The 27,967-nt window shown below is 45.5% G+C and overlaps 2 long non-coding RNA genes across 2 annotated transcripts; one reads left to right on the top strand and one right to left on the bottom strand.

The window, feature by feature from the left end:
- Nucleotides 1–65: 65 nt before the first annotated feature.
- Nucleotides 66–17,711, bottom strand: LOC110342511. The gene is made up of 4 exons (XR_002384614.2): nucleotides 17,546–17,711; nucleotides 15,115–15,258; nucleotides 12,545–12,652; nucleotides 66–210 (listed from the first exon to the last, which is right to left on the bottom strand). It is a non-coding gene; the product is annotated as an uncharacterized LOC110342511 (long non-coding RNA).
- Nucleotides 17,712–17,811: 100 nt separating this feature from the next.
- On the top strand, nucleotides 17,812–24,172 carry LOC121143795. The gene is made up of 4 exons (XR_005881119.1): nucleotides 17,812–18,006; nucleotides 18,503–18,684; nucleotides 23,027–23,174; nucleotides 23,528–24,172. It is a non-coding gene; the product is annotated as an uncharacterized LOC121143795 (long non-coding RNA).
- Nucleotides 24,173–27,967: the final 3,795 nt, after the last annotated feature.

Genomic DNA, 27,967 nt, shown 5'->3' with positions numbered 1-27,967 from the left:
GGTTTGACCTCTGGGTTCACCAACTCAGGTAAGAACTTTATTTTCTGTTCTTTTGGCACCAGGTCAGAAGGAAGCCTTAATTTCAGTCTTTGTCTGGCGGCGACTGCCTGGTCCTCTGTCTAGAATGAATGGGACCAGGGTCTCTGTAGAGTCATCCTAGCCTGGAACAGGAAGCTGTGCCATGTCCTGCCTCTGGATCCTCTTCAATGCCTAGAAGGGAGAACCCAGTTAGCCCCACTTTTGGTAATGTGCCAACGGCTTTGCCAGGAAGAGTGGGGCACCTTGATTGACAGTCTAGCACAAGGGTGAGCTAATTCCCTGGAATGCACAGAACAGCAATGAGGTAATTTCCTGGAAAGGAAATGGGGTGCTATTAGCATGAATGGGGAACTGGAAAGTCAACAACTGTTCTCTCCAGCTCTCCCCCCCCCCAAGTCCATTTATGTGATTTTAACCCAAGACTTCTGGAGACAGATGCCTTCATTCAAAAGACTGCTACCCTTTCAGACCATAGGGAGAAATTGCCATTCCTTAAAATGCACAGCCCTGGATCCTTAGGCTTCCCTCGTCCTGCTGTATCAGAAACAAGGAAAGAGAGACAGAAAAGAAATTCACCCAACCTGCACAAAGGAATTCTGTCTTAAATTCAGTCTCCTCCCCTGGGGGCGTCTCTCCACCATCCTCCTGAGGTATTGGGGATGTGTGTGGTTTGCCACCACTGGAGTTACTTACTTCTTAAAGTACACTGAGTGTGGGGGTGGCAGGAAGAGTCTTTAGACTACCTCTTCCTGCTAGAGCAGGGAGCATTTGAAGGGTCCAAGCAGTAATGGAGGAGAGAAAAGAACACCGGGAAGGGGATTTCAGAGGTGAAAATATTTTCCTGAAAGTAAGTCTGCGTGCAGTAGGTGTTGATATCTTGAACTGGTGCTGGGAATGGATTTCTTTACAGGAAAAAGGAAACGCACGGGTGTGGAGCAGCCCGCAGCAGAGGAAGTTCCCAGGTGACTTGTCATGGTGCAATTTATAGACCTGAGTCTCAGCAGGGCTGTAGTAGGCTGCAGAGAGTGACTGTGATTTGTTGGCGGTTGGAACCTGGCGCTTGGCAGCAGTCCACGCTGCTGACTTAGCCTAGAGCATGTGTGTTGCCAGGACCCAGAGTGCGCTGACCTATCTGGGCAGATAAACTGAAAAGAGCCAAAAGGCAAATGCGCTCATTGTGAAGGGGGAAATAGATACAACTCAAGGATGGCCATTGTGGGGGCAGCGAGATGGTCCAACAGGTAAAAGCGCCTGCCACCAAACCTCACAACCCGGGGTTGATCCCTGGGACCTATGTAGTGAAAGGAGAGAGAACCAACTGTCAAAGATTGTCCTCTAACCACCGCACAAGCGTTGTGGCTCATGTACAAGCACACACTCATACACACACACACACACACACACACACACACACACAATAATATAATTTAACTTTTTTAATTAAAAAGAAAGCAATTATGAGGAAGGGCGCAGAGCATGAGAGGCTCCCTGCCCTTCTGTTACTGGACCCCCAACCCCACAAATACTGAAAGGGGGGGTCTGTTAGAAGAGAGGAGGGTCCCACCGAACTTATGTCCACTCCGCTGGGATATGGATAAACGGACTTTATAGGCAGAAGCAGATCACTTGCCTCCCATTGCTGTCTCTGGGCACCCCACCCCACCCCCACCTCCCGAGTAACAGAGACCAGGAACAGCCTTGGCCTTCTGCGAGAGCCAATTAGGCAGTAAGGCATGACCGTCAACACAGCATCCTGCAGGCGAGGACCACAGCAGTGTTTACAGAGCGTGGCACCGATGCGGGAGCTAACGGCCCACATGCATGGTCCATCTGTGCAAGCTGGGAAAAGCTAAACCACTGTGCCTCCAAACATTCTACCCGGACCCCTTCCAGAAACCCCACACATCTGTATACACATTTCAAGATAAATATGCACACAGGCAGAGTCCCCGAAGAACCAGGGGGAGGCCCCTCTGAAGTTCTGTGGGTGGACCCTGCCCTCTCCACACAGGCTCCAGTTCAACGAGTAGAACTCCTCAGAGCATCGTACCTGCCTGTGGCTCCTCAGGCCACACAAACACAATTTTGAGGTCTACAGTCCAAGTTTTCTTCTTCCAAAGGCATGCGCAAACTTCTGAACTCGGCTCGGAGGGTGAGAAGGCCTCACTTTTCTCCACGTTTACTGGAAAACCCTCCTACCCAAGGCTTGGCTCTCACTCCTAACTTTCCCAAGGTTCCCTTCCCTCCGTGGCAGCAAAAGACAAACATTGCCTGCGCCCCAATTTTTTTATGCATTTGTTTTTGAGACAGGATTTTGTGTATTGCAAGCTGGTCTCAAACTCACTGTGTAGTCAAGAATGCCCTCAAAGCTGAATCCTCCTGCCTCCACCTCCTCCCAGGAGCTGAGATCACAGGCATAGACCACCATAGTCACTGATTTGCAGTGTTAGCTGCAGAAGCCAGATTTTGTGCTTGCTGGGTGAGCACTCTACCAACTGAGATATCCCCAGCCCAAGGTCTCCATATATACCCAAGGTGGCCTTGAACTCACTATTTAGCCCAGGTTAGGCTCGGACAATTCGTCCTCTTGCTTCAGCTTACTGAGTGCTGGCATTATGGATGTTTAAGCGCCATGCTAGGCTGAGTCTGATCTTTGTGAACTTACTCTTGTTCGTTTTCCTCTTTAAATGTTTAATAGTTTATTAGCGTGTGGATGAAAGAGAAGAGAGAGTGCATGTGTGTGGCACACGCTCACACTCATGCTGTGACACACAAGTTTTCAACTGGTTTCGAGTCAAGGTCTCGCTTGTTTCTGGTATTATACTGCACACTGCAGACTGGACTGGCCCTTGAGTTACCAATAGATGGAAATGGTTTGTTGCCCGGGTAAGATATAACTCAAAATAAATTCTGTTCTTATTTTATATTTTGAAAGAGAAACCCCAAGAAACCCTGTTCCCTTACCCCAAAAAAAGAGTCTCGTAGGTGTCAATATATTTGTTTGAAACAGGGTTTCACACTGGCCTGGAAGGTTACCTTGAGGGCCAGGCTAGCTAGGTCTCAAGCTCAGGCTCCTGGCTTTTCCCATGGGTTCTAAGACACCCCTCCCTCCCAAACTTGGGTTCCTCAAGCTCTCTTGCAAGGCGAGTGCATTACTAACTGAGCCAACTCCTCTCAGTCCTTCCACTAGGAGGAACACATTCTTCTTTGAACACGGTTTGGGGTGGAAGAGGGGAGGCTGCTGAACAGAATTCCCATCGCTCCTGTGACTTCACCCTACAAAGCAACTGAACTCGGCAGGCCGACGTGTCCCCTTTCAGAACAGAACGACACGTATAACACAGGGAGGCAGGAATCAGCTTTTGTTGTGGGATTGAGGCCTGCAGACACCCAGCCATCAGATGATGCTCAAGGTCTGCATGAATGGCAGGAAGCCCTTGGGAGTCTTGTCTGCCCAGCAAGGGTCCATTTGGAGGGCTGTTAACGCCACAGATCTCTCTGGCCAGGGCAAGTCTTAGGAGGGTTCCTGTTTCCCTCTCCTTTCCTGTGCATCCATTGATGCTACCCCAAACTATCTCAACTTCTATCTCAGAAAAACCCAACGTCATCTCACTGTCTCAAACACATTGACCCTCCAGAGCAAGACCCCATTTTCTGTTTTGAGGCAGTCTCACATAGCCTAGGCTGGTCTTAAAACTCCTTATGCAGCCAAGGATGACCTTGAACTAGATCCTCTGCCATGCTCCAGCCATGCTGGGATCATAGGCATGCCTCCATGGTGAGGTGGTCCAAAGGGGTGATGAGTGCTGACATTTTTGGACAAGGAAGAAAAGAAAAAAGACAAAGGGGAGCTGGGGGAAGTGAGGAGTGGTGTGTAAGTATCCCATCCTCTTAGGTAGAACTTCAGAGAGCCAGTGTGGAACCTGGGCGTCAAAATTGATTCCCTTCAATCTAGCCCAGCACTCGGGAGGCACAAGAAGAAGGATCAAATGTTTTTTGCTGGGGGGAGGGGAAAAAGTCAACCAAACATCATATATGTGCATGAAAAAGCCACAAAGAAAGCTATTTTGTAATATTATTAATAAAATAAAATCAAGGGCTGAAGATGGAAAGGCAGCTTAGCGGTACAATTCAGTTGACGCCAAGTGCCACTAAACAAACAAATAATCTGTGTGTGTGTGTGTGTGTGTGTGTGTGTGTGTGTGTGTGTGTGTGTGTGTGTGACTTTAGCTACCTTGTGAGTTTGAGGCCAGTGGGACCACTATGGGATATCTAAGACCCTGTCCTTAAAGGGCAAAATAAAGTAAAATAAATGATAGTCTTAGTAGGGACTTGCTGGCACCCAATTGTAACATGTATCACACTGGCAAATTGTCAAAGACGTCTGAGTGTAGTTAGCTCTGGAAGCAGGGTTGCCCCCCAACACAGGCATGCTTGTCTCAGAAGTCCCCCAAGACCCTTGTCTGGAGGTGAGCCGGACAGCACAGTTCTGTGGCAGAGATGGAAGGGAACAGCAGTGAACAAACCCAAGAGTAAAATCAACACGTTCTGAGGACAGCTAACAGGTGCATCATTTCCACCAGGGGCCATTTCATTCGCCCCACAGTACGGAAATGCCCACAGTGGAAATGGGAAGCTCCTCCACGAAGAGAGAGCTCAACCCAAAAACCCCAGGGATGCCTCAGTTTCCTTGGCCATCTCTGCTGACTTTGATGGACTCTGAGTCGTTGGTTCTTGTGTTTGGAAGCCTCCTGTGAGCTCACTGCAACTCTCAAACTCCATCTGGCTGTCTCAGGGCCACTTTATTTCTCTTTCCTCCCTCCCTCCCTCCCTTTCTTCTTTGTTTCACTCATTTATCACACCTTTCTTTCATCCAAAGGAAGTAATTTCTTTCTTTAAAAAAAATTGTTTATGGGAGACGCATGTTCCGGGCAAAGAACAACCTATGTGAGCCAGTTCTTTCCTTCTGCCATGTGGGTACCACAGACGTTAAACCCCTTTTCTCACTGAGCCTTTTTGACACCTCCCAGTGAACTTCTGCTAGATGTTTGCAAAGCCCCCTAACCCGATGGTGTTCTCTTCCTTCGTTCCTCAATGAGGCTACTCCAGTTACCTCTCCTAGACGTCACGAGAGAGCCCAGTTGGATGATGCCCTGCTGCCCCTCTACTGTCCCTGTCTATCTTCTGCTGTTTATTCTTTTACTTTTACTTATTATATATACTTTATTAAACACACTGGTTCAAAACCAAGAATGAGGCTGTCAGACATTACTCTCTGGACTTCACAGAATACCATTCAACTATGGAAGGTTTGCCAACACCAACAAGACAACCCATAACCATGTTGCCCAAGCGCTTTTCACCCTCCAGATAGAGACCCAGTGGTGAGCGCTGAAGAAGGGAGGGTTCCTCCCACAGCAGTGTTAGCTGTCATTATCCAGCTTGATGCTTTAAATTACCCACATGGATACTTGATTGTCCACGCCATAGAGGCTCTAAGGGGAAGGACAGGGCTTCATCCACTAATTCATTCATTCATTTCTTCAGCTGACTTTTGACCTGTAAGTATTTTTTTTTTTGTAAAATATGTACCTGAGTGCACACTAAGGTCCTGTGATGGTAGCACTGCTCACAGTTTCACAAAAAAAGGAAAGAATCAAAGAGGTTAGAAGGCACCAAATAGTCCCAAAGTCGGAGAGTCCCCAGACAGATATACCCATCTACAGTGAACACTTAGGCATCTCTTTTATCCTTTTAGCTCTTGTAGAATCTCAGGTTCCTCTAGACCAGAGCAAAGGGCATCTGAAAATCAAGTACTTTTTTTTAGCTACAGTATATATACTGTATCCCATCCTCTTAGAACATATATATATATAAGTTCTGGGGCATTTAGAGATCCTCCTGTTCTTCGGATATTTTAAAGTATAGGTTTTGATGGTATATTTACTTAAACATCCTGAGCTTTGGTTTTGAGATACTAGAATACTACCAAGCTTACTTACATCTAGAACCTATCAGTCTGAGACTTTTTCTTTTTTTAAATCTTCCAGTTGTCCCCTAAAATCTCAAAGTAAATAAGACAATGTAAAATAACAGCAATGAGCTGATGTTTGCACAGCACTTACTCTGCAAATGACTTTTAATTAACAGTATTACTTACTTCTTCAAATAATTCTGAGTCAGAGATGATGACTGGCTTAACTCAGCAGATAGGGAGCATAAGACTTTTAATTAACAGTATTACTTACTTCTTCAAATAATTCTGAGTCAGAGACGATGACTGGCTTAACTCAGCAGATAGGGAGCATATACCCGGAGATGTCCAGAGATAGCTGAGGAGGACGCTCTGTCAGTAAGCAGTGCAATGTAGAGCCCAGACTCAGCTGTTGCTGCCTCTTGAGGCCCCCTGTCCCCAAACCATCACCATCTCAGAAAGCAGAGTCTGGCTAAGGAATTCAGAGCCACAGGTCCATGCTGCCCAGAGAAATAAGCCAGAGTCCCCTGCAATGGGCCCAGCTAGAGGGAACCCTGTCTATGGGCCAATTGTTATAAATGATTTCTCTTTAAGATGCAGCTCTCTCATCACAAACTCATTCCCAAGACAGTAGAAAACATCCTTCATGTGTTCCCCCTACTCTACCTCTTAATTCTGGAAACCCAGAGCTCACTTCTTCCCCCAATCCTTCTTTCCATGTCATCCATACAACAAGGGCTTATGCTAATTAGCTTTCAGTCACTATGACAGGATACCAGAGGTAGCCAACTTTAAAGGAAGGAAGGTTTTTACTCCACTTGAGAGGTTTCAGCCCATAACACTGGTCTATGACTTGGGGCTTGTGGTATCACAGTGCATCATGGTAGTAACATATGGCAGAGGATGACTTTTCATCAGGAAGCAAAAGAATAAGAAAGGAGATGAGTTCTCAATATTCTCTCCATGGGCACTCCCCCAATGCCCTAACTTCTTCCCTGTAGACCTCATCTTCTAAAGGTCTGTTACCGCCCAATAGCGTTATACTGGGGACCTAGGTCTTGGGGGAGCATTCCAAATCCTGACTCTCCCTTAATCCCTATCACATGTACCCATGACTGTTTAAAAGACTCCTTGCGGTAGTATGACTAGGATTAGCCTACCATAGGCTCATATATTTGAATGCTTGGTCATAAGGGAGCCACACTGCTCAAAAGGGATTAGAAGTTTTGACCTTGTTGGAGTAGATGTGTCCTTGTTGGAGGAAGTGTGTCACTGGGGAGTGGATTTTGAGGTTTCAAAAGCTCAAGCCAGAGCCAGTGGTCTTCCCGCTGCCTGCGGATCTGGATTTAGAACTCCCAGCTACCTCTCCAAGTACCATGTCTGCCTGAGTGCCACCGTGTTCCCTGCTATGATGTTAATGGACCAAATTACTTTGAAACTGTAAGCAAGTCTCAACTAAATGTTTTTCTAAGAGTTGCCATGGTCATGGTGTCTCTTCATAGCAATAGAACACTGACTAAGACACCCCCTCATACTTAACATGCCTAGAAAGTGGGTCCTGAGCACACCCCCTAAGTCTTGTGACCCCAGTCTTCCACACATTAATTAACACTCATTCTATCTTCCTCATTGCTTGAATAAAATAATAGTCCTAATTGTCAGCTTGACATGGTTTAGACTCATCTGGAGGGAGAGTCTCAATGAAGCGTTGCCTGGATCAGGTTGAGATTGTGGGAAGATTCAGCCAACTGTCAGTGGCACCACTCCCTGGGCAGGAAATCCAAGACTGAATAAGGGTGGAGAAATCCAGTCAAGCACTAGCAAGCAAGGGAGTATGCATGCGTTAACTTGTCTCTGCTCTTGACAGTGGACGTGATGTGACTATTCGAAGTTACTGTCTTGACTTTCCCACAAGGATGGACTATAAGCTGAAATAAACCCCCTTCTTCCCCAAATTGCTTTCCATCATAGTATTTTAGCATAACAGAAATTAAAACGAAAGAGGGGCCATCCTTGGCTCCTCATCCTCTCTCCCATCCTGTGTACAATCCATCTGAACGTGATCACTTCTCTCAGTCACAGACACAGCTTCCTGTCTCCCTGATTCTGTCCTTGCTTCCTGACGTCCTGTTCTTAACACCCAGTTGGATATGTATGTAGTTATAAATTTGAGGTCATTGTCCATATGCTGCACATCTGCCTAAAGATTGTTTAAATTATATATGGGAAACATCAGTCGGTAAGCAATATATGTTCTTGAAAATTATAGGTTATAGCCACTCATGTTTCTTATACCTAGTTATGTTAGGCAGGTTCTCTATATACTCAGAGATGTGCTCAGCATAGACATTTGATCTTCTGATACTGCAAAGACCTACAGAATATAGATGGCATTTAAATGTTTTAATAACTTAGAACCCCGTTGACATGAGACACAATTGCTCCTGGAGGCACCAAGCATTTCCCAGGAGTATCGTGGGCACCAATGACACTCCATTTGGAGTTCATTTTCTTCTTGGCAATACTGGCTTTTTTTGGGCAAAGAACTGCCCTTTCCTTGACCACTGGCTTTGGATACACTGTCCTAACTGGACAAGCAGGAGATAAACAAAAAGAGACTGTTGAACCTTGCCAAGTCAGGGTAGGACAGTCTTTCAAATTTTCCTGCTTCGGATAAAGTGTGTCAGATATGCTAGGTCTTCACCAAGGTTGGCTTCCCTGATGTTACTATGAGACCTTAGATGACTGTCCAGGTAGTCTGCTGTTTCTGTCATTTCTTGAACCTTTAGGAAGTTGCCCACTTGCATTTCCTGCTTACCCTAGTGAGGATATTTTCCTTCTCAGGTCTTCGATGAGGCTGAAGACTAGATAGTCACAGTTATATCCTCTCTTAACATACCTAGAACATTTTAGGTACAAGACTTAGACTTGCCAGAATAGGACAGCTATCGGAGTAATCTCTGTTATTGCCATTACCCTGGGACTGGACGTTTTGTATATGTTTCTTGCTTAATGTTGTTCTTGCTGGTTGTAGATCTAAATTTGTGTATGTTTTTACCTTTCTTTCTCCTGGACTATATTTGGCATGACATGCTATCATTGTACCTAGCTTTGTATCAGGCTTAAGACCCTCTTATTTAGATAAAGGTGGGGATTGTAGTGGCATCTTGTTTCTCCAGTGAACTTGCAGTGGTGGCCTCATCCTAGGGGCATGGCTTCATGTGTGCAGATGTGACCCCTTATAAGGAAGAGGAAGGGTTGGCTCGCTCTCTTGGGCAGTAGCTGGAACTCTGGAGACGGCTTCTTCAGGAGCAGGAAGACCTTGGCAGTTATTTACTATTAATTGTGTAAGTGCTTCCCTAATAAATGCCTGTTATCTTAGGTTTTGTGGACTCATTTAAACCCCCGCCTTCAGTCAGTCAGGTCTGTGCTGAACCTTAAGCCAAAATACAAAACTTCAGTTCTCAAATCCTCATGGCTTCTCATCTGACTCAGAGAAAAAGGCAGGGCCCCTCACAGTCAGCCATTGAGACAATGAACATCACTGTGCCACTGTGACTCTTGGGACCTCAACCCTGATCTCCAAATGTAACCTACTTTCTGCTCCTTAAGTTCTCCAGGGTACCTGCATCTGCTGAACCCCTGATCTAGGATCCAGAAATGCACTCTCCCAGGGACCTGCCTTGCTACTCTGTCTTTATACCATTCCTACATGGCATCCCCTTGGGGACACCCCTTTCTGATACCATGTTCAAACTACAATTTACAGTCTCCCTTGTTCCTCCTCACCACGTCTCTCCGTGGCACCATCACCATTGAGTACCCATGCTTCTGTTTAACCACTGTATCCTGCATCTTTTGAGGCTGGGGAATGGCCCTATCTCTAGTGCCTCATAACACCGGGGTTCAGTGTAAGATAACTGCAGAAGAGATGAGAAGATTGCCCTCAGTCCAGAGAGAAAGTCACACCACCCAAGGTTTGGGGTTCATTCACAAAGCCAGCATAACTCCAGTTGAAGTTCTGAGCTTGTCGGGTTTGCCTTTCTCTAGGAACTGGCTCAAGGCAATTCCTGGCTGCTGAAATAGGTCCACGGGCATCACAGGTGATTCTCAGGTTCACCACTCTCTTTCAGAGAGGCTCAGCTCCTGGATAGGGCTACTCCATGGGTTCACAGGCCGCTGAGGACATGAGAACTGGATGCTGCCAATGGGAAGTCAGAAAACTGGCTGGAGACCCAAGCGCTTTACCCCACATTCTCCCCATCTATTAAAAATGTTTTAATTAGAAGCTAGGTGTGATGGCTGTCCTCATTATCTTTAACTGTCAACTTCATAAAGCCTAGAGTCACCAGAGAAGGGAGTCTCAATTAAGTGATTGCCATAATCAGATTGGCCTGCGGGCATGTCTGTGGGAGACTGTCTCGATTGTTAACTGATACAAAAGGGTCCAGCCCGCTGTGGGTGGCACTATTCCCTGAGCAGGTAGTCCTCGGCTATATAAGAAAATTACCTGAACATAAGCCTGTGAATCAAAAAGCAACATTCCTTCATAGTTCCTGCCCTGACTTCCCTCAGTGGTAGACTGTGACCTAAAAGTATAAGCCAAGTAAACTCTTTCCTCTTGAAAGCTGGTTTTAGTTGGGAAGTTTTATCACACCCACAGTCACACATCTGTAACCCCAGAACTAGGAAGGTAGAGGCAGGCAGTTTAGGAGTTCAAGCCTAGCTTTATCTATTCCTGACCACTCTGGGGCTACACAAAATACTGTACTGTTCCAAAATAAATAAGCAAAATGAAATAAGTATCTCTCTCTCTCTCTCTCTCTCTCTCTCTCTCTCTCTCTCACACACACACACACACACACACACACACACACACACACACACACACACCAAACAAACAAAAAACACGTAAAACATGCCTGCCTTGGAATGGAATGGGATCAACATGATGCCCGACTGCAACTCTAAAGATGAACAAGTTCTACTCACCACACTCAGCCTGGGGTCTCTCTCCTCCAGGGACTTCCAGGATTAACCCAGGAACTCACTACTGACTTCAGTAAGAGTCCTTGACCCCTCTATCCTATTGTGTAGCTCATGAATAAGGCAGGGGACACCCAGAAAAGCTTTTATAACACCTGAAGAGGAACCCAACCAGCTAGTTTCCTTTCTGGGAGCCTGAATATCCACAAAGGTTGCCATCACCCCTCCAAAACTGCCAGCAAAACTTCAGAGGAGCTGGGCAGACATGCTGACTGCAGAAGCCTGCCCTCCAGGCCTTTGCTTCTTCTCTGCCTATTGCTCTGACTGGGGCTCAGACACTTTAATTTTCTAGTCTTGCTACCACCCTTACAAGAATTGGGAGAGCCGTGGCTTCTGGAGAACACTCATATGAGTATATTGCCTCTGGTTTTCTCCTCCAAGAGTACTCACCTATTTCATATAAAGTGGTGCATTTGCATATATCCTTCAAACACTCTTTCCATCTACAATATTCAAAATCATCTCTTGATTACTTGCAAGAAGTTACACAGCCTAAGTGCTGGGGAAACAGTCATATTTAGAGAACAGCAAGAAGAAATGTCTCTGGTCAACCAGATGGCTCATCGGATAAAACCAACTTGTACACACAATCCTAACCACTGAGTTTAATCCCCAGACTCTACCTCTATGGGAGGATAAAAGCAATCCCGCAAGTTGTCTTCTGACCTGCGTGCACCCTGACACACACACACACACACACACACACACACACACACACACACACACACAACTCCAGAGATTCACACCTCATATACATCATCCACACATAATATTTTATATTTAACTTTAAAAAGTTGAAAAGCTAAAAGCTACCAGTAAATGGGCCAATAGAGTGAGTGAACAGGCAGTTCACTCATGAAGTACAAATGGCCAATATACACATTTTTTAAAACGTCCAACATCCTTAGCCACCAGATAAATGCAAATTAAAACTATTTCAAGATTCTATCTCACTCAAGTCATAATGGCCCATCAAGAAAACATGACAACAAATGACTAGGATGCTCAAGGAAAGGGGAATCTTTATTTACTATAAACAAGTGTAGCCCTGTGGAAATCAGGCTACAGCAGAGGTTCTCAATTCTGGGGGGGGGGTCAAATGACCCTTTTGCAGGGGGTTACCAGAGATCATCAGAAAACGCTGATATTTACATTACAATTCATAGCAGTAGCAAAATTACAGTTATGAAGTGGCAATGAAAATAATTTTATGACTGGGAGTCATCACAGCATGAGGAACTGTGTTAAAGGGTTGCAGCGTTAGGAAGGTTGAAAACCAATGGTCTACAGTTTCATATATATATACATATATACATATACAGAGACCTACAATAGGACCCAGTTATATACTTACCCCTGGGAAAGTACCAGAGGGTGCCTACATCCCACTACAGAGAAACATGCCCAGCCTTATTCGATGCTGCTTCACTCACAACATCAAGGAAAAGGAATCAATGGATGGATCTGGGCCTGGTACTAACATACCTCTGATCCTAGCACTCAGGGTACAGAGGCAGCTGGATCTCCGTGAGCTGCAGGCCAGCCTTACCATCGTAGCAAGTTCTTTGCCAGCCAGGGATAGTAGGTAAGACCCTGTTTCAAAGAGGAAAAAAAAAAGAAATCAAAACAAAGAAAAAAACAAATAAACAAAACCCAAATGAAAGGATGATGAAAATGTGGTGTATTGCACAACAGAACTTTATTCAGTTGTAGGAAAGCTGACGTAAAATTGCAAGAAGACAGAACAGGGCAGGAAAGTGTGGCACTAAGTGAGTTAGCCCAGGCTCGGAAACACTAATGCAGCAGGCATTCTCTCATTTGGAAATCCTCACTTCCAATTTTTGCACTTATGTGGGAGTGGGTGTGCTCAGTCAGGAAAGTAGGAATGGGGCCCTGAAGGGGGCGGGGGGGGGGGTAGTAGCTTGAAGAGGAGACAGGAGGAGGACAGAACAAAGGTGACACAACAAAGTGGGGAAGGAGAGTATCAGGGGCAGAGAGGTCAAGCCTGGAGACCAGCAGCAGAGGTGGGGGAGGGGTAGAAGTCAGTCTAAAGGACAAAAACGGGCCACAAGGAGACCTGCCATTTTATATGTTCATTTAAAAAGAAAATTTAAGTGTTAAGAACGTCTTCAGTCTGCAGCAGGTGGAACCTGTTGGTTGGAGAACTCCCAGATACAAAGAGGTGACTTGCACACTTGCACACTTACAAGTCACCAAGAGGTGGATTTTTAAATGTTCCCACTACAAAAAAGTAAGGAAGGAAAGAAGGAAGGAAGGGAGGGAGGGAAGGAGGGAGAGAGAAGGAAGGAAAGAAAGAAAGAAAGAAAGAAAGAAAGAAAGAAAGAAAGAAAGAGAGAAAGGATAAAGATAAGCATGTAAATCAGTACACATGTAAATTAGCTCAATTTAACCTGGCTTCCCTGTGAACGCATTTCAAAATAACCAGACTGTATGCATGAATACACACCACTTTTATGTGTCAATTAAAAGGTTTTTTATTTTGTTTTGTTTTGTTTTGTCAACGGCTAAAGTCAGGATGTGATCCAGAGACTCCAGAGGGTCTGGGACCACCTGCTAGCCTGAGGAGTTCCTTTTTCTTCTGAAATGAATCCTTGAGAGCACCACACACCTGCAGTGTTTGGAGGAGAAACCCGAGTGCTTCCATCCCTGAGGAGGAGTTTGTTTCCAAAACAGGGTCTCCTCTCTAGGGTGGTAGCCCACAGCAGAAGTGCAACTCCAGAGCCCCAATGCTAGGCTCAGAGCTGGAATTGCTGCTTACCAATTGGCCTTCAATCCAGTTAACATAGGGCAAGAGTCAAGGGGAATGCTCCAAGGCTTAAAAACCTTTCAAAGGAGTTTCTGGGACACAAGTTAATGGGCCGTGATGAAAGTGAACAGAACTAGAGCCGGAAAGGTGGTTCATCAGACAAAAGCGCTTGCTGCTCTTTCAGATCTGAGTTTGATTCCCACAACCACCTCCAGGCCCAGGTGATCCAACACTCTCTTCTGGCTTCTGTGGGAACCCACACATGTGGTATACATAGACACAGAAATACACGCGCGCGCGTGCACGCGCGCACACACACACACACACACACACACAAACACGAAAATTAAAAGCAAAACAAAAATCGTCAATTCCCTCGAGTGGTAATGTCATCTTATGAGTAGGTTTACACCACTTGTAGCTGTGAGTCTTGATGAATTACCATTGATGATCATTGAATAGCAGCTTTCTTTTACTGAGTACCTACATGTACCAGGTGAATTACATATGAGTTTCATGATTCTTGACCCTGGATGATGTCATTGCAAATTGGCTTTCCTGGTGAGGAAAGGGTTCTCAGGCCGATGACAGGCTTGTCCAAGGTCACGCTATTAGCAAGAGACAGAACCTGGCATTTGAACTCACATCATCCTTCCGCAGAAGGCATGTGCTCACCCCTATCCAAGCGGCCTCATAAAGGAAAGACACCAACAAATGAGGAATTTTTTTTCCAGACATGACTGGCTCTTTACCAATTATATCAAAATGTAATTATTTCAGAAAAAAAAAAACCATTTCTCTGATCAAACAAATCCTCCCCAAACACAGCATCATGTCAAGGTGCAAAACCCTTCACTGCATCGTGTGACTTTGATACCTAACAAGGAAGTCCCAGCTGTTTGTTCCTCTTCTTATGAAGACTGAGTCTTTGCTTTGCAGTCAAGAGCAAGACGGGACTTTTCCTCAAGTCAGTTAGGCCACTTCGTAACCTCAGGTCCCTTGGAGACTCTAGACTCGGAAGCTGAGGAGGCTGTGCTTAGCAGGCACTTGGCTGCCCAAGCCTCAAGGATGTGAGTCAACTCTACAGAAGACGTTACCATCTTCAGCAAGGAGATTATCCGGTATTATAGGAGATTAAGGTAAGGAAGAAACACAGTTATCTTTAATCCCATGTCTAATGAACTGAGAAAGAATTCCTTGTTAGAAAGATCTACCTGCTTCACAGGATTGAAAGTAACTTTCTGATAAGTCTTCTGTTGCCCTGGGGCGAAGACAGCACTGGGCTTACCTGCAGCCACAGAAGCAACTGGAAAACCTGGTGCCAGAAGTTCAGACCACAGGCGTGGCTCTCTTCCCAGCGTCCTCCCTCATTTCTAGGTCAAAGTGAGATGTCTGAACAGTGCCCCCGGCAAGCATTTGCTGTACACACTGGCTGTGTGAAAAAAAAAAATGATGCATCCATAGGAAGGTTGCTATGAGATTGTGTCTCCTAGAAATGCTGGAAGCTGTACTCATAAAACCTCACCAGCATGACTGCCTACACGGGAGCTGAACATGGACAACAATAGACATGCCAAAGTGGGTGGTGGGAAAGTCTATCATCCTCAACCCTACGCAAAGAACTAAACACAAGTAAGGAACGCTGAGAGTGGAGAAAACAGTCTTCCCCAGCGAAGAGCACACCAGTTGGTTAACCAATACCAATTGATCGGACATGAGCATACATTCAAGTAATATTATACAGGCTGAACAGGTTATATTTTAGGAATATATATACACATACATACACACACACATATATCAACAATTAATGAAACAAAGCGGCCATAAATTTGAAGGAGAGCAAGGAGGGGTATATTCGAGGGCTTGGAAGAAGGAAAGAGAAGGGGGAGATTACATAATTTACATAATTATATTATAATCTCAAAAGCAAAGATGTATCCAGCTGGGCTTGGTATAGAGCTCAGTGGCAGAGTACTAGGCCCTACACTCAATCCAAGACTTAAGAAAGAAAAGATAGATGGGAGCCAGGAGTGGAAGAGCCTATTGATGTAGCCTTGGTGACTGGAAGTTGAGGCAGGAAGATTGCAGGTTTGAGGCTGGGATTAGCCTAGGCTACATAGTGTTTTTGTTGTTTTAAGTGATAAACCAATGAGGGGATAAAAGAAAGAAGAAGTTTTCCAGGGCTGAGGATGTGTAGCTCAGCTGTAGCTAAGTTATAGCTTAGAGTGTTTGTTTACTATGCACAAAGCCCTGGGTTGAATGCTGAGACTACATAAAACTAGGTTAATGGTTCATTAGGAAGCAGAGGCAGAAAGATTGGAAGCTTAATGTCAGTCATCCTCAGCTACATAGGAGTCTGAGTACATCATGGGCTACATGAGACCTGGGCAGGGGGAGATAGATGCTAGGTAGGTAGGTAGATAGATAATAGGTAGATAGATTCATAGATAGATAGACAGATTTATAGATAGCTAGATAGATGATAAACAGATTCATAGATAGATGATAGAGATAGATAGATAGATAGAGATAGATAGATAGATAGATAGGTAGGTAGATAGATAGATAGATAGATAGATAGGTAGATAGATAGATAGATAGATAGATAGACAGACAGACAGACAGACAGACAGACAGACAGATAGATAGATAACTCAGTACCTAGCATGCCTGAGGTCCTTTATTCCTCAGCATCACCAAATAAAAAATTATAATTGGATAAGGCTTCAGTCTTAGATCTCAACTCCAATCCTACTTTCTCAGGTACTCCAGGTTATCAATAAAACCTTCTAGACCTGTGTACATTCATATGAAAGTGTGTTCACACAGGTGCCCATTGGAACTTCACATATATTTTTTTCTATAGTTCTGACCTCACATAAATGTGAGATACCCACTGATACCTTGGTTCTTTTTTTTTCATTGTTTTTTAAAGATGTCTCAGAGATCTTGCCATACTGGAAACCACACACTTTAAACACAGCTTCAATGAGGAAAAATCAAGTATAATTGGGTCCTTAGTTTCCATGGATTCAACAAAATTTCTATCAAAAGTATTTTTTATTTATTTACTTTTTAATCTGTGTATGAACACCCATACACGTGCCTTGTCGTTTTTTTTTTTTACACCCCTCCACCTCTGTGTACATGAGGCTAGAAACTTCCCCTAGCTGATGAAATGGGCTAAGTATTATTGCAAAAATTAAGGGACATAATATGTAGAAAGCAGATAGTAAGTGTTCCTAAACCCTGTTCATCATCATCACTATCTCTGTGTGGCCTGGACACCTCTAACTCTGGCTGTGTTCATTCATATCTGTGTGACTGAGCCTCCCACCCCTGTGTCCATATTGAGGAAGAGGTCAGGTAAGGGCATTTTCATGTTTTAAAACAGTCCCTTTGATCATTTGTGGAAATGCCTATAGTCAATAGGGAACCTCAGAGGAAAATTGGGGTTCTGTTTTATGCCTTCCAGGCCTCTCTGCGCACACCAACCCCATCATCAAAGGGATCATGGTAAGCCAACTGCAAACCAAAACGAAACTGGTTACTAAGATGAGGAGTGATTCATAGTGTGTAGCAGCTCATTAAGAAAAAGAAAAGGGCATTTGCTAATGAGTACAGAGAACGTCAGAAAATGAGAGAGACCTACTCCGCCGACAGTCCTAGAGTCGCACAAATCTAATTTCCCAACAGCCGGGAGAAGATGAAATTACCCAGAGCCAGCCGGCTGCCGCGCACAGATGGGATAATCTCGTGGAAACATTTTACGGTATATCGCTTGAAGAAAAGTGCATTTGTCTTTCCTGAAAGCAAAAAATGGTTTAGTTGACCTTGAAAATAGAAGCATTCATGAGACATATGAGCAAAAGTTTTCATTATTCCTTAAGCCCTTGCTTCGGAGAGACAAAAAAATTCCACCCTCCACTGCCACGCCACAATGCCAAGTTGCCTGGCAACTGATCTTTTATGGTGGATCGCCACGGAGACGGATGTAAACACAACCATAAATCCCATTACCCTGCTAAATACTGGGTCTGGATTTAGAAAAAAAAAAACACCCCCCCCAAAAAAAAGCAAGCAAAAGAGCGGCTTTTCAGGTTAAAAGAGATAATAAGAAGCTGTGAGTGCCGAGATTTCAGCCGAGTAAATTGTCACGGGTGAGACTTTGATTAAGGTAGGCCGGCTCTTACTTTCAAAACCGGCAATGGCCCCTGGTTTTCCCGTAGCAAAGAAAGTAGTTTTAGTTGAAAGAGTCATTCCAACTGAGAAAATTAACACCAGGAACCCCAGGAACCAGGCTTAGAAACAGACACATATCCTCAGTGATTTTATTTTCCTCCAATAAGGTCTCACTATGTAGCTCTGGCTCTCCTGAATCAAGCTCATTGTGTAGACCAGGCTGTCCTGAACTCACAGAGATCAATCTGCCTGCTTCTGTCTCCCAAGTGCTGGGACTATAGGTGTGGGCTGCCACCATTCAGCCTCAGTGATTCTTCAAGTGGATTTCCACCAGCATCATCCTCCATTAATGGTCATTTGGGAAAAGCATCCCCAAGAAGGAGTCACTGGAATGGAGCCCATGTCCCTGGCAGACTGTAGCAGATGTTGGGTTGATAGACTCTTGAGTCATTCCTGGAACTCTCTTGCAAATGTCTCTTCCTACTCAACAGACCAAGTGGAAGCTCATGGTGAGGGCATCTTAGAAGGGAGATTCTCACTAGTCTGGACCTAAGACCTTCAGCCTATGGAGACCTCTAGACCTCTGCCCAGAAGAGCACCCCAAATCCCCTACCAGGGTCATTGATTTCTGTTAAGGGAACAGCTGATGTCATGGTTTCCATCAGAACAGCAGGTTTGTTATTATTATTATTATGTTATTACATTCCTTTTATCTGATATGTGGATATTTATGTATGGATGTGTGTGCCACGGTACACACGTGGCAGAGGACAACTGTAGTAGTCAGATCTCTCCTTCTATCATGTGGGTCTTTAGGATCAAACTCAAGCTGTCAGGCTTGGTGGCAAGCACCTGTACCTTGCTGAGCCCTCTTGCTGGCCCAGCACTCTTGTGGTCAGACCCAAGAAGTACTTGCAGCAGGGTCCCTAAAGGAATACTATGACTTCTACTGCAAAGATATTTGTAGGCGGATTAAGGAAGCTCACAAAAGCCTAGATAAAAGAGTATCATATATTTATTTGGTTAACACTTACTCAATGAAGGTAAAAAGCCAACAGAGCCTTCTGCCCTGGAGGTACAAGATGCTGCTCTCAGCTCTCCAACCACCACCCAAGAAAGTACCAGCTTGCTCCCAGTCTACACGTAGAACCTGAGATACCAAAGACTATTGACTGAATGAGCTCCCACAACAATTCCCCCTTTTGTCTAATTAGGAGTGTTCTAAACCTAATACAAAACTATATACAATAAGAACAAAACTCAAGTAATGTCCAGGAAAAGGGTAAAAAAATACACAAAATTAGAACTGAAACCAACCAGAACATTGTCAAGCAAGAAATGCACTCTAGATGCCCAGGCTAATGGTATCAGGCAAACAGCAGAGATTATTCCAACAGATGTCCTTCCTGAGGAGTCTAAGTCTTACACTTGAATGTCTTAGCTAAGACATGAGAGGATAGTAGCTGTGACTATCTAGTCTTCAACCCCCTCAAAAAGACCTGGGAAGGAAAATAATATTACCCTAGTAAGCAGGAAGTACAAGTGGGCAACTTCTCGAAGGGGCAAGAAATGTCAGAAACAGCTGGCGACCTGCACAGTCACCCAAAGTCTCACTGAAACTTTGGGGCAACCAACTTTGCCTGAGGCCTAGAATATCTAACAGACCATTTTCAGAAACAGGAAGATTCGAAAGACTGTTCTACCCTATCTTGGCCAGGTTCAGCAGTCTCTTTTGGCTTGTATCCTCCTTGTCCAATTTGGACAGCGTGCCCGCTGACAGCAGTTGAGGCAGTGGCTGTTCTTTACCCAATAGGTCAGTTTTGCCAAGAAGGAAACAAACTCCAAATGGAGTGTCTCCAGTGCCCAACATACAATCAGAAATAGATAGCTCCATGCTGCCAGGAGCAACTGTGTCTCATGTCAACAGAGTTCTAAATTATTAATAATGTTTAAGTTTTCCACAGTGAGCAATACATTTTCCTAACAGCAATCTCTGATGTTTACAGAAAGGAGATGGGGCTCCCACAACAGCAGGTCCTACTGCAGACAACTTCAGGGAGTCAGCAACTGTTTGTGCATTGGCACTCCTGAGCAGCATAAGCCAACTCCAGAGCACATTAGTGAAATATCAGCTCCTGGGACAATGGCAGACCTATCAAACTGGAGCTCCTAGAGATGGAGCCCAAATATTGACGTTTTAGAAGAGAGCCTGGGTTTAACCACTGTTAGACTCAACGCTTTGCATGCGGGCACTTTGGGTCTTGTTGGCTTTGTCCTGGTAAGGAGGTATCAAGCCATTAAGTACCAACCATCAGATCCATGTTGAAAAGACACTTATAGTCCTTCCTGTGTGTGGTCGAATCCAGACTTCCGTAGCCCAGCGTCTCCATTCCATTGTTCTTCTCTCTGAATGATTAGTATACAGTCCACACTATTGTCTCAGTTTCCGGCTCCCAACAATTGATTCTAGCACAAGGTCACTAAAGCAAGTGACCTATCAAATCAAGGAGCAAGCCACACTAGAAGAGTGGAGTCCTGGGCACATGTATTCTTAGGGGGACAGCGACTGCAGTCTTCAGCACAGGAAAGGGGTGGTGTCTGCGTTGTTCTTCCAGGCAAGACATGAGTATGGATCTTTGTGTGACCTGGAATTAGGGCAACTAATTCAAGTTCAACAAACTGCAGATAAGTAAAATTGGACTCTCAAATGTTTACTATCAAGATCCTTAGGCTCAAGAAGGCCTCCGCACATGTGGAAGCCTGCGGAGTATAAGGTAAAACTAGAGCAGCAATGTTCCCAGTAATGAAACCCTACAGGACCTTACAGAGCCTGTGTGACCCTCTCCATCTCTGCCTGAGAGTTCTCAGCCGTCCAGAGATTTGGCCCAGAGCATCTGGGAGCAAGACGGGTGGTGGTCTGTCCTGTCACTGACACAGGCCTGCAATAAGCACACCGGTGCCGGTAATTTTTCTGGGAGAGAGTTATAAGAGGTGCCAGTATACGGAGTGGAATGGAATAGGGGGAGACAAGCACACGTGTGTGGGGGTTGGGGCGTTAGAGCCCGCCTGGCATTCCAGCCTTGCCCTAACTTGGACTTCCGATTAGGCAAATTCAGCACTAGCAATGGAATGGTTTTATTCAAGGACGTGCCTGGAAAGAAAAAGAGGGTGGAGTGGAGGGAGCAGGGAGAGTGGGCAGAAGTGATAAGGGCTAGCCTGGGCAAGTGGAGGGGGGGGCAGAGTTGGATGGAAAGGTCTAGAGTGCCATGGATCTGGAGTGGGGCTAGTGATGTCCTTGGAAAACCCTAAAGCCAGAGCATCTCTGGGCAGCCTGAACTCTGAGGGCTAAGTAGCCATTCTGAGTGATTGGCTAGACACATGGCCTCTACACGGATACTGATAGTTGATTCCAAGGTTCGGCAGAGAAGGCCTGCTATGCTTTCCCCTCACTCCAGTAAAGGATAATCAGAAATAATTTGGGAGTGCACTGGATTTGCTGAAATTTGAAGGGCAAGGGCTCAGCTTATTTTAATCATAGTTAAAGAAGAGGCAATCCTACGGTGCATAAATAAAACATCGTTATCTCTGAGTTGTGGAGTGAATAAAAGCATTTCCTTCCCCCTCTTAAGTGTAGGAGTTCCCTGATAATAGACATTAGGTGCTCTGGTAAGTGGAGGCAGGCATAGCTGCTCACCTACCAGTTAAATCCATTTGTCCTCCCTGACAGAACCCTCACACTTCAGGTCTGAATGAGAACTCTTGCCCTGAGCACTACCTGGTCCTGCTCCTCCCCAGTGACTAACTAGCCTGGGAGCAGAGAAGGTGCTCAACCCTGGAGTGTTCTCAGACACACACTGGGATGTTTCTCAGCTCCAGAGCCCCTCAGAGTAAGGCTCAGACCGAGCCTCCCTCCCTCCTCTCTTGAGATCACAGACCCCACACACTGTGAGCTATAGAGTCTTTGATTTGGGCCCTTCTCCTAGAAGACCCTTACTAGAACATGGATTTTTTTTTAAATTCTTGCATAGATGCTATCAAGGCTTCCCCCCACCCCTCAGGCTTATATGCCTAGTTGGCTATCCAATTTATTTTGTGCTGTGAAGAAACTAAAAATTTCAAATTCCCATGCTTACTTTCAAGAGTGTCAAATTCAAATTAGCCTGGGATGAGGCAGTTAGTGCCCATATAGGAAGTCAATCTGATGGGGACCAAGGTAGGCTGGGGACAACCTCCTTATCCAAAGGGAGACAGCAGTGGTTAGACCTTCTGAATTTTTTCTTTGACATGCCAAAAAGTCAGGATATTTATGTGACAATCTCCATATTTTTCAATGTTGGCAGAGACTTCTCTAAAAGTTCCTCAATAGCCAAGCAAAACACATTTGTGACAGCATGTAGTCCCCAAGTTGCCACTTCACATCACCAAAATACCATAAGGAGGGGTCTCTTGTGAATGAACTTGGGGTGGCCCCAGACCCTTAGCATCAGCAGTACCAACAAAGTGAGCAGATAGCATGGAGGGAGTCATTCAGTTCCTGTCTCAGCCATTCTTGGTTGTCAACTTCCTGGATCTGGAACCAACTAAAACCCAATCCTCTGGGCACTTTTTTTTTTTTTTTTTTTTTTTTTTTTTGGTTTTATGAGACAGGGCTTCTCTGTATTGTTTTGGAGGCGGTCGGTCCAGCCTGGCCTCGAACTCACAGAGATCCGCCTGCCTCTGCCTCCCGAGTGCTGGGATTAAAGGTGTGTGCCACCACCGCCCGGCTTCCTCTGGGCACTCTTAGGAAGGGGTGGGGGGTGGGTTTCTCGATCAGATTATTTGAAGAGGGGAGATGCACCGTAAACCTGGGCAGCACCATGTGGTGGCAGCCCAGACAATAGGACACTGGAAGAAAGAAAATTCACTTTGTCCCTGTCTGCCTTCACTTTCACTGGCACGTGCAGTCTACTTTGTTGCTACCGCTGCAACATTTCTTCACCGTGATTCAAGCCAACTTCTTTGTGGTTCCTTCACAGGCTGAAGACCAGCGGCTCTCCAGGAATCCTCCAGGTTTCCTGTGCCAGGTTGTGACTGCTGAGACATCCAGCCTCGTGGACAGAGGAATCCCTCCCTCCCCAGACTCTCAGTCTCTCCAGCGTGAGACGGTGCAGACTACCCCAGACGGTATCATTAGCAAACCCTGGCTAAATACAATTGGCTTACACGATGCAGTCTGGGAAGTCTAATAATGGCTGTTTGCTGCTTGCCCTGAGAGGCTGAGAACCATAAGTTGCTCTGTCCATTAAGGTGAACATCTCAGCAGTCTCAGTCTGGTACTGAAGGCTAGGAGGGTTCCTCAGGAAGGAGTCGAGTGTCAGCAAAGGATGGAAGCAAGGGCAGAGTGGACCCACTGGCACCAGCAAGGAGCTAGGATGGGCAGCAAACAGCCCTCCCTCCCTCCTCTCAGACCTGTTTACAGCTAATCTGCTGCTGGAAGGTGTTGCCCAATCTGAATGATGCTCTTCTGGTCTTTGCAGCTGATCCCTGCAGGAAATCTCCTCTCAGACCCATCCAGAGGTCCGACTCTCGGTTTATCCCAGATCCAATTGAGTGGACAACCAAGAGTAGCCATCACGGGAGCCTCTGAGGCACCGCTGTCTCCTTGTGCTGTCACAGCAGAGAGCAGAAACGTAGCCAACTACTCTTCAACAGGCTGCAGCCTCTATCTTCCCCCCCAGTACCGCCGCAATACACCCCAAAAATCAGCTCCTACCACAAAACACGCTGTGCCTATTTGACCTTGACTCTAGGCTGTAAATTTTGCTCAGATCTGTCAAACATGCTCGCTCTCTCTCTCTCTGGCATGAATGGACTGACCACCCAGAACACGTTCTCACACGGTAACAGAAACAAAAAAGACAGACTCAGACAGCCGTGTTTCAAAGCTTGGCTTCCTGCACACCGAGAGCATTCCTCCTGTCAAAGCAAGTCATATGGCTAAAGCCAGTGTCATCAAGGCAAGAAAATGGTCCTCCACCTCGTATGTGAAGAGAAAGGATGGACGTAGAGGGAGAGGTAATGAAAACTCAGAACTATCATTGCATACACCAAATGGAGTCCTTCCTCCTCCCTCTTTCTCCCTTCTCCCTTCCTCCCTCCCTCTCTCCGTCCCTCCCTCCCTCCCTCCCTCCTTCCTTCTCTCCCTCCCTCCCTCCCTCCTGCCTTTCTTCCATGCCTGTTCCTCTCTCTCCCTTCTTCCTTCTCCCCCCCTTCTCTACCTGTTTCTTTGAGACAGGGACTGGCCTCCAACTCATGATCCCCCTGCCTCAGCTCCTCGCATATCAGGATTACGAGGGTGTGTGAAGCCATGACTAGCTGTGATAACTATACCACGTGATAGAAGGCATTTCTTTGTCAAGTACACCCACAAAACCATGTTTTGTTTCCATGTCAGTAGGAATCCTGTTAGTGTGTGTGCATAAATGAGTTTCTGTGTGTGTGTGTGTGTGTGTGTGTGTGTATGAGTTTGTGTGAGCATGAGCACATTCACGTATGTGTAGGCATGTAGAAGCCAAAGGTTGATGGTGGTGTCTTCCTCTATCACCATCCAGCAACCACCATTGTTTTTGGGGGCAGGGTTTCTCACTGGCCCTGGAAATTGCCATTTCAATTAGACTGGACCTCAGCAAGCTCCAGAATCCTCTTGCCTTCAGGATGAGAGGCATGTGCCACTCCAAGCTTTTACATGGGTTCTGGAAACCAAACTCAGGTCCTTATGTTTGCATGACAAGTTCTTTATGGACTAAACCATCTCCCCAGCTCCAAATTAGGGTTTTTTTTTGGAGGTAGAATTCTGCCTTGAATCTGACCTGACAAAGCAAAGAGAACATATGTGGAACCGAATACATTCATGGTTCCCCCATGAGCCACCAGGGTCCCAGAGGCAATGACTTCCCCTGGGGAGAGCTGGATTCCTGTCATGTGACTCAGAGCAGGCTGGCCAGCACCGAAGTACACTTTTCTTATTACAAACATAGTTCTTCTCACTCTAGTTCTACAAATAGACACTATTGTAAAATTGGCTCTGGACACTTCACACCCAAGCTGACTTGACCCTCTAACCACAGAATTACCAAGTCAAATGGACTGCACTGTAAAGCCTTCCACCTCCATAATTTAATCAAAGATAACAGCAAATAGAATGAAAGTCTGCTCATGGGAAAGGACAACAGAAATATGGGGAAACTAAAGACTTAAGTTTTATGTATGTCTTGGATCTTTTTGGCAGAGACCCAACTAGCAAAAGGAAGGAAAAAAAAACATTAGCTGGCATATTTCCACATCTCAAAAACCCTCATACAGTCAGGGAAATCTCGGCAGAGTCTCTTCACAAAAAGACCCAAAGGCAAGACCTACATAAAAGTTTAAGCTCTGGACACAGCTAGACCAGAAAAGCCATTGGTGGCTTCATGAATGCAGGGGCATACCTCTGTCCCCATGAGAAGTCTCTCAGGAAGCGTGTCCATCAATCATTTGAAAGGAAACAGTACATTCCATCTGAAGGTCTCTCATCAAAAGTAATAATTAGGAGTGTGTACTTCCAAGAAACCTGAGCTCACTCATCTTGAAATTGCTACCCAGGAGCCATACCACCTCAGACATCCCCTCTCTCCCTCTCAGCATCTGCTCCCTTGTTTCTACGATGAAGACTGACCCTTGTCCTTCGGGGATGTAGCGTGGATAGAAGGAATGTGTAGGGTTACAGTCCATCATAGTGGCAGAAGCAGGTAGCAAAACAAAACAACAACAAAAAAAACCAACAGATGTACAGAGGCTACTGGCTGCCTTAGATCTTATAGAGAGGCAGATACTATAAGCAGCAATGGCTCCATCTCGGGCCATCCACAGGCTGCTGAATCATTCAGCGTCCAATGTGACCCTCTCCCAGCCAGGGAGGCCTGGCCCCTGTATGGTGGGAGAAACACTTGCAAAAGAAGCAGGTATCATTACTGGAAACTGAGGCACAGAGAGGTGAAAATGTTCATGGGAGACTTGAATCCAGAATGTGCTTAACTCCCACGACAGGTGGTCCTAACTTCACAGGGATTATTTCAGAACAAATTCGACACTACATAGAAAAGTCGACTTTTAAAAAGCAAGGATCTGACAAATAGTGACCTATAAGTAGTAGCCAAAGAGGGAAGAGAGAAGAAGGGTAAAAATCAAATCATCAAACTTCAATCACTAGCAAGTGGGTTTAGGGTTCAGGGTTTGTCAGGGCTCCAAGGGAAATTTGCCTTTTGGTTTTGCGTGGTTAGCAACATTGCTTATGAAGCCCTCTACAACAGGATAGTCTATATGGAAAAGTTGCAGTGTTTAGCAGTAGAGACAACAGAATTTCTTTTCTTTTCTTTTTTTTAATGAGACAGGGTTTCTCTGTATTGTTTTGGAGGCTGTCGGATCAGCCCCGCCTCGAACTCACAGAGATCCACCTACCTCTGCCTCCCAAGTGCTGGGATTAAAGGCATACGCCACTACCGCCCAGCGAGACAACAGAATTTCTGACTTGTTCAAACCACTTTCACCTGGCCCTTATTCAATGCTTTGTGCCACCAGGCAACATTAGAAGCTTGTTTCCTTTCATCTCCTGTAATCCTCTCAAGAGTCCCAGGGAAATCTGACCTTGGTCTCATATAGCTCACAGTGAAACCAGGGTACATAGAGCTCACATTGGTTGGTTGGTTGGTTGGTTGGTTGGTTGGTTGGTTGGTTGGTTGGTTGGTTGATTGGTTGGTTGGTTGGTTGGTTGTTTTTTCAAGACAGGATTTCTCTGTGTAGCCCTGGCTGTCTTAGATCTAACTTTGTAGACCAGGCTGACCTTGAACTCACAGAGATCACCCTGCCTCTGTGCCAAGTGCTGGGATTAAAGGTGTGTGCACCACTGCCTGGTGATCTCACATTGTTTTACTGAGCTCTCTCAGCTGATAAATACCTGGTCAACATTTAGACTCAGATCCACTTACCCCGGAATAAGTGTCCTTGTTCTCTGCCCCAGAATATCTGAGGTGCCGTGGCCTCAGGGACAGTCCATGTGGGAGAGTTAGTTTTCACTGTCAACTTGACACAGTAAGCTTGCATGCATTCTCTCTTCTCTTGACTACGGATATGACTGGCTGCTAAACTTCCTCACTGCTTCGAGTTCCTGCTAAACTTCCTCGCAACGATGGAGTGCAATATGGAATTGTAAACCTTTCTTCTGTAAATTGTCTCTTGTCAAGACATTCTTTCATAGCGACATACATGCAAGCAGGATACCATATGTCCTAGTTTGCTGTGCTAAAAACACTATGGCAAAAGCATCTTGGTGAAGAAATGGTTTATTATACTTTATAATACTCTATCACGAGAAGTCAGGACAGGAACTCAAAGTAGGAACTCAAGCAGAAACCATGGGAAAATGCTGCTTACTAGCTTGTTCCTCATGCCTCACTCAGCCTACCTTCTTTTTTTTTTTTTTTTTTTTTTTTTGGTTTTTATGAGACAGGGTTTCTCTGTATTGTTTTGGAGGCTGTCGGTCCAGCCCGGCCTCGAACTCACAGAGATCCGCCTGCCTCTGCCTCCTGAGTGCTGGGATTAAAGGCATGCGCCACCACCGCCTGGCTCAGCCTACCTTCTTATGGAACCCAGGGCCACTTGCCCCAGTGTGACACCACCCATAATGGGCTGGGCCCTCCCCCATCAACCATTAATTAAGAAAATGCTCTTTAGGCTTGTATATTCTGGAGGCATTTTCTCAACTGAGATTCCCTCCTCTCTGATGACTCCAGCTTGTGTCAAGTTGACACAAAAGTAGGTAGCACAATTGACTCCTTGCCAACTTGACACACAAACACAGCACTGTTAAGCTATCACCTTTCCTTCCTTATCCATTCCCAAGGCCACATATTAATATCAACCTCTCAATATATAACATTTTG

This window comes from Mesocricetus auratus, unplaced genomic scaffold (assembly GCF_017639785.1).
Source record: "Mesocricetus auratus isolate SY011 unplaced genomic scaffold, BCM_Maur_2.0 Super-Scaffold_100013, whole genome shotgun sequence".
In the NCBI taxonomy this organism is placed as follows: Eukaryota; Metazoa; Chordata; class Mammalia; order Rodentia; family Cricetidae; genus Mesocricetus; species Mesocricetus auratus.
The sequence above is the reverse complement of the archived record's forward strand: the minus strand, read 5'-3'. Positions and strand labels throughout refer to the sequence as shown.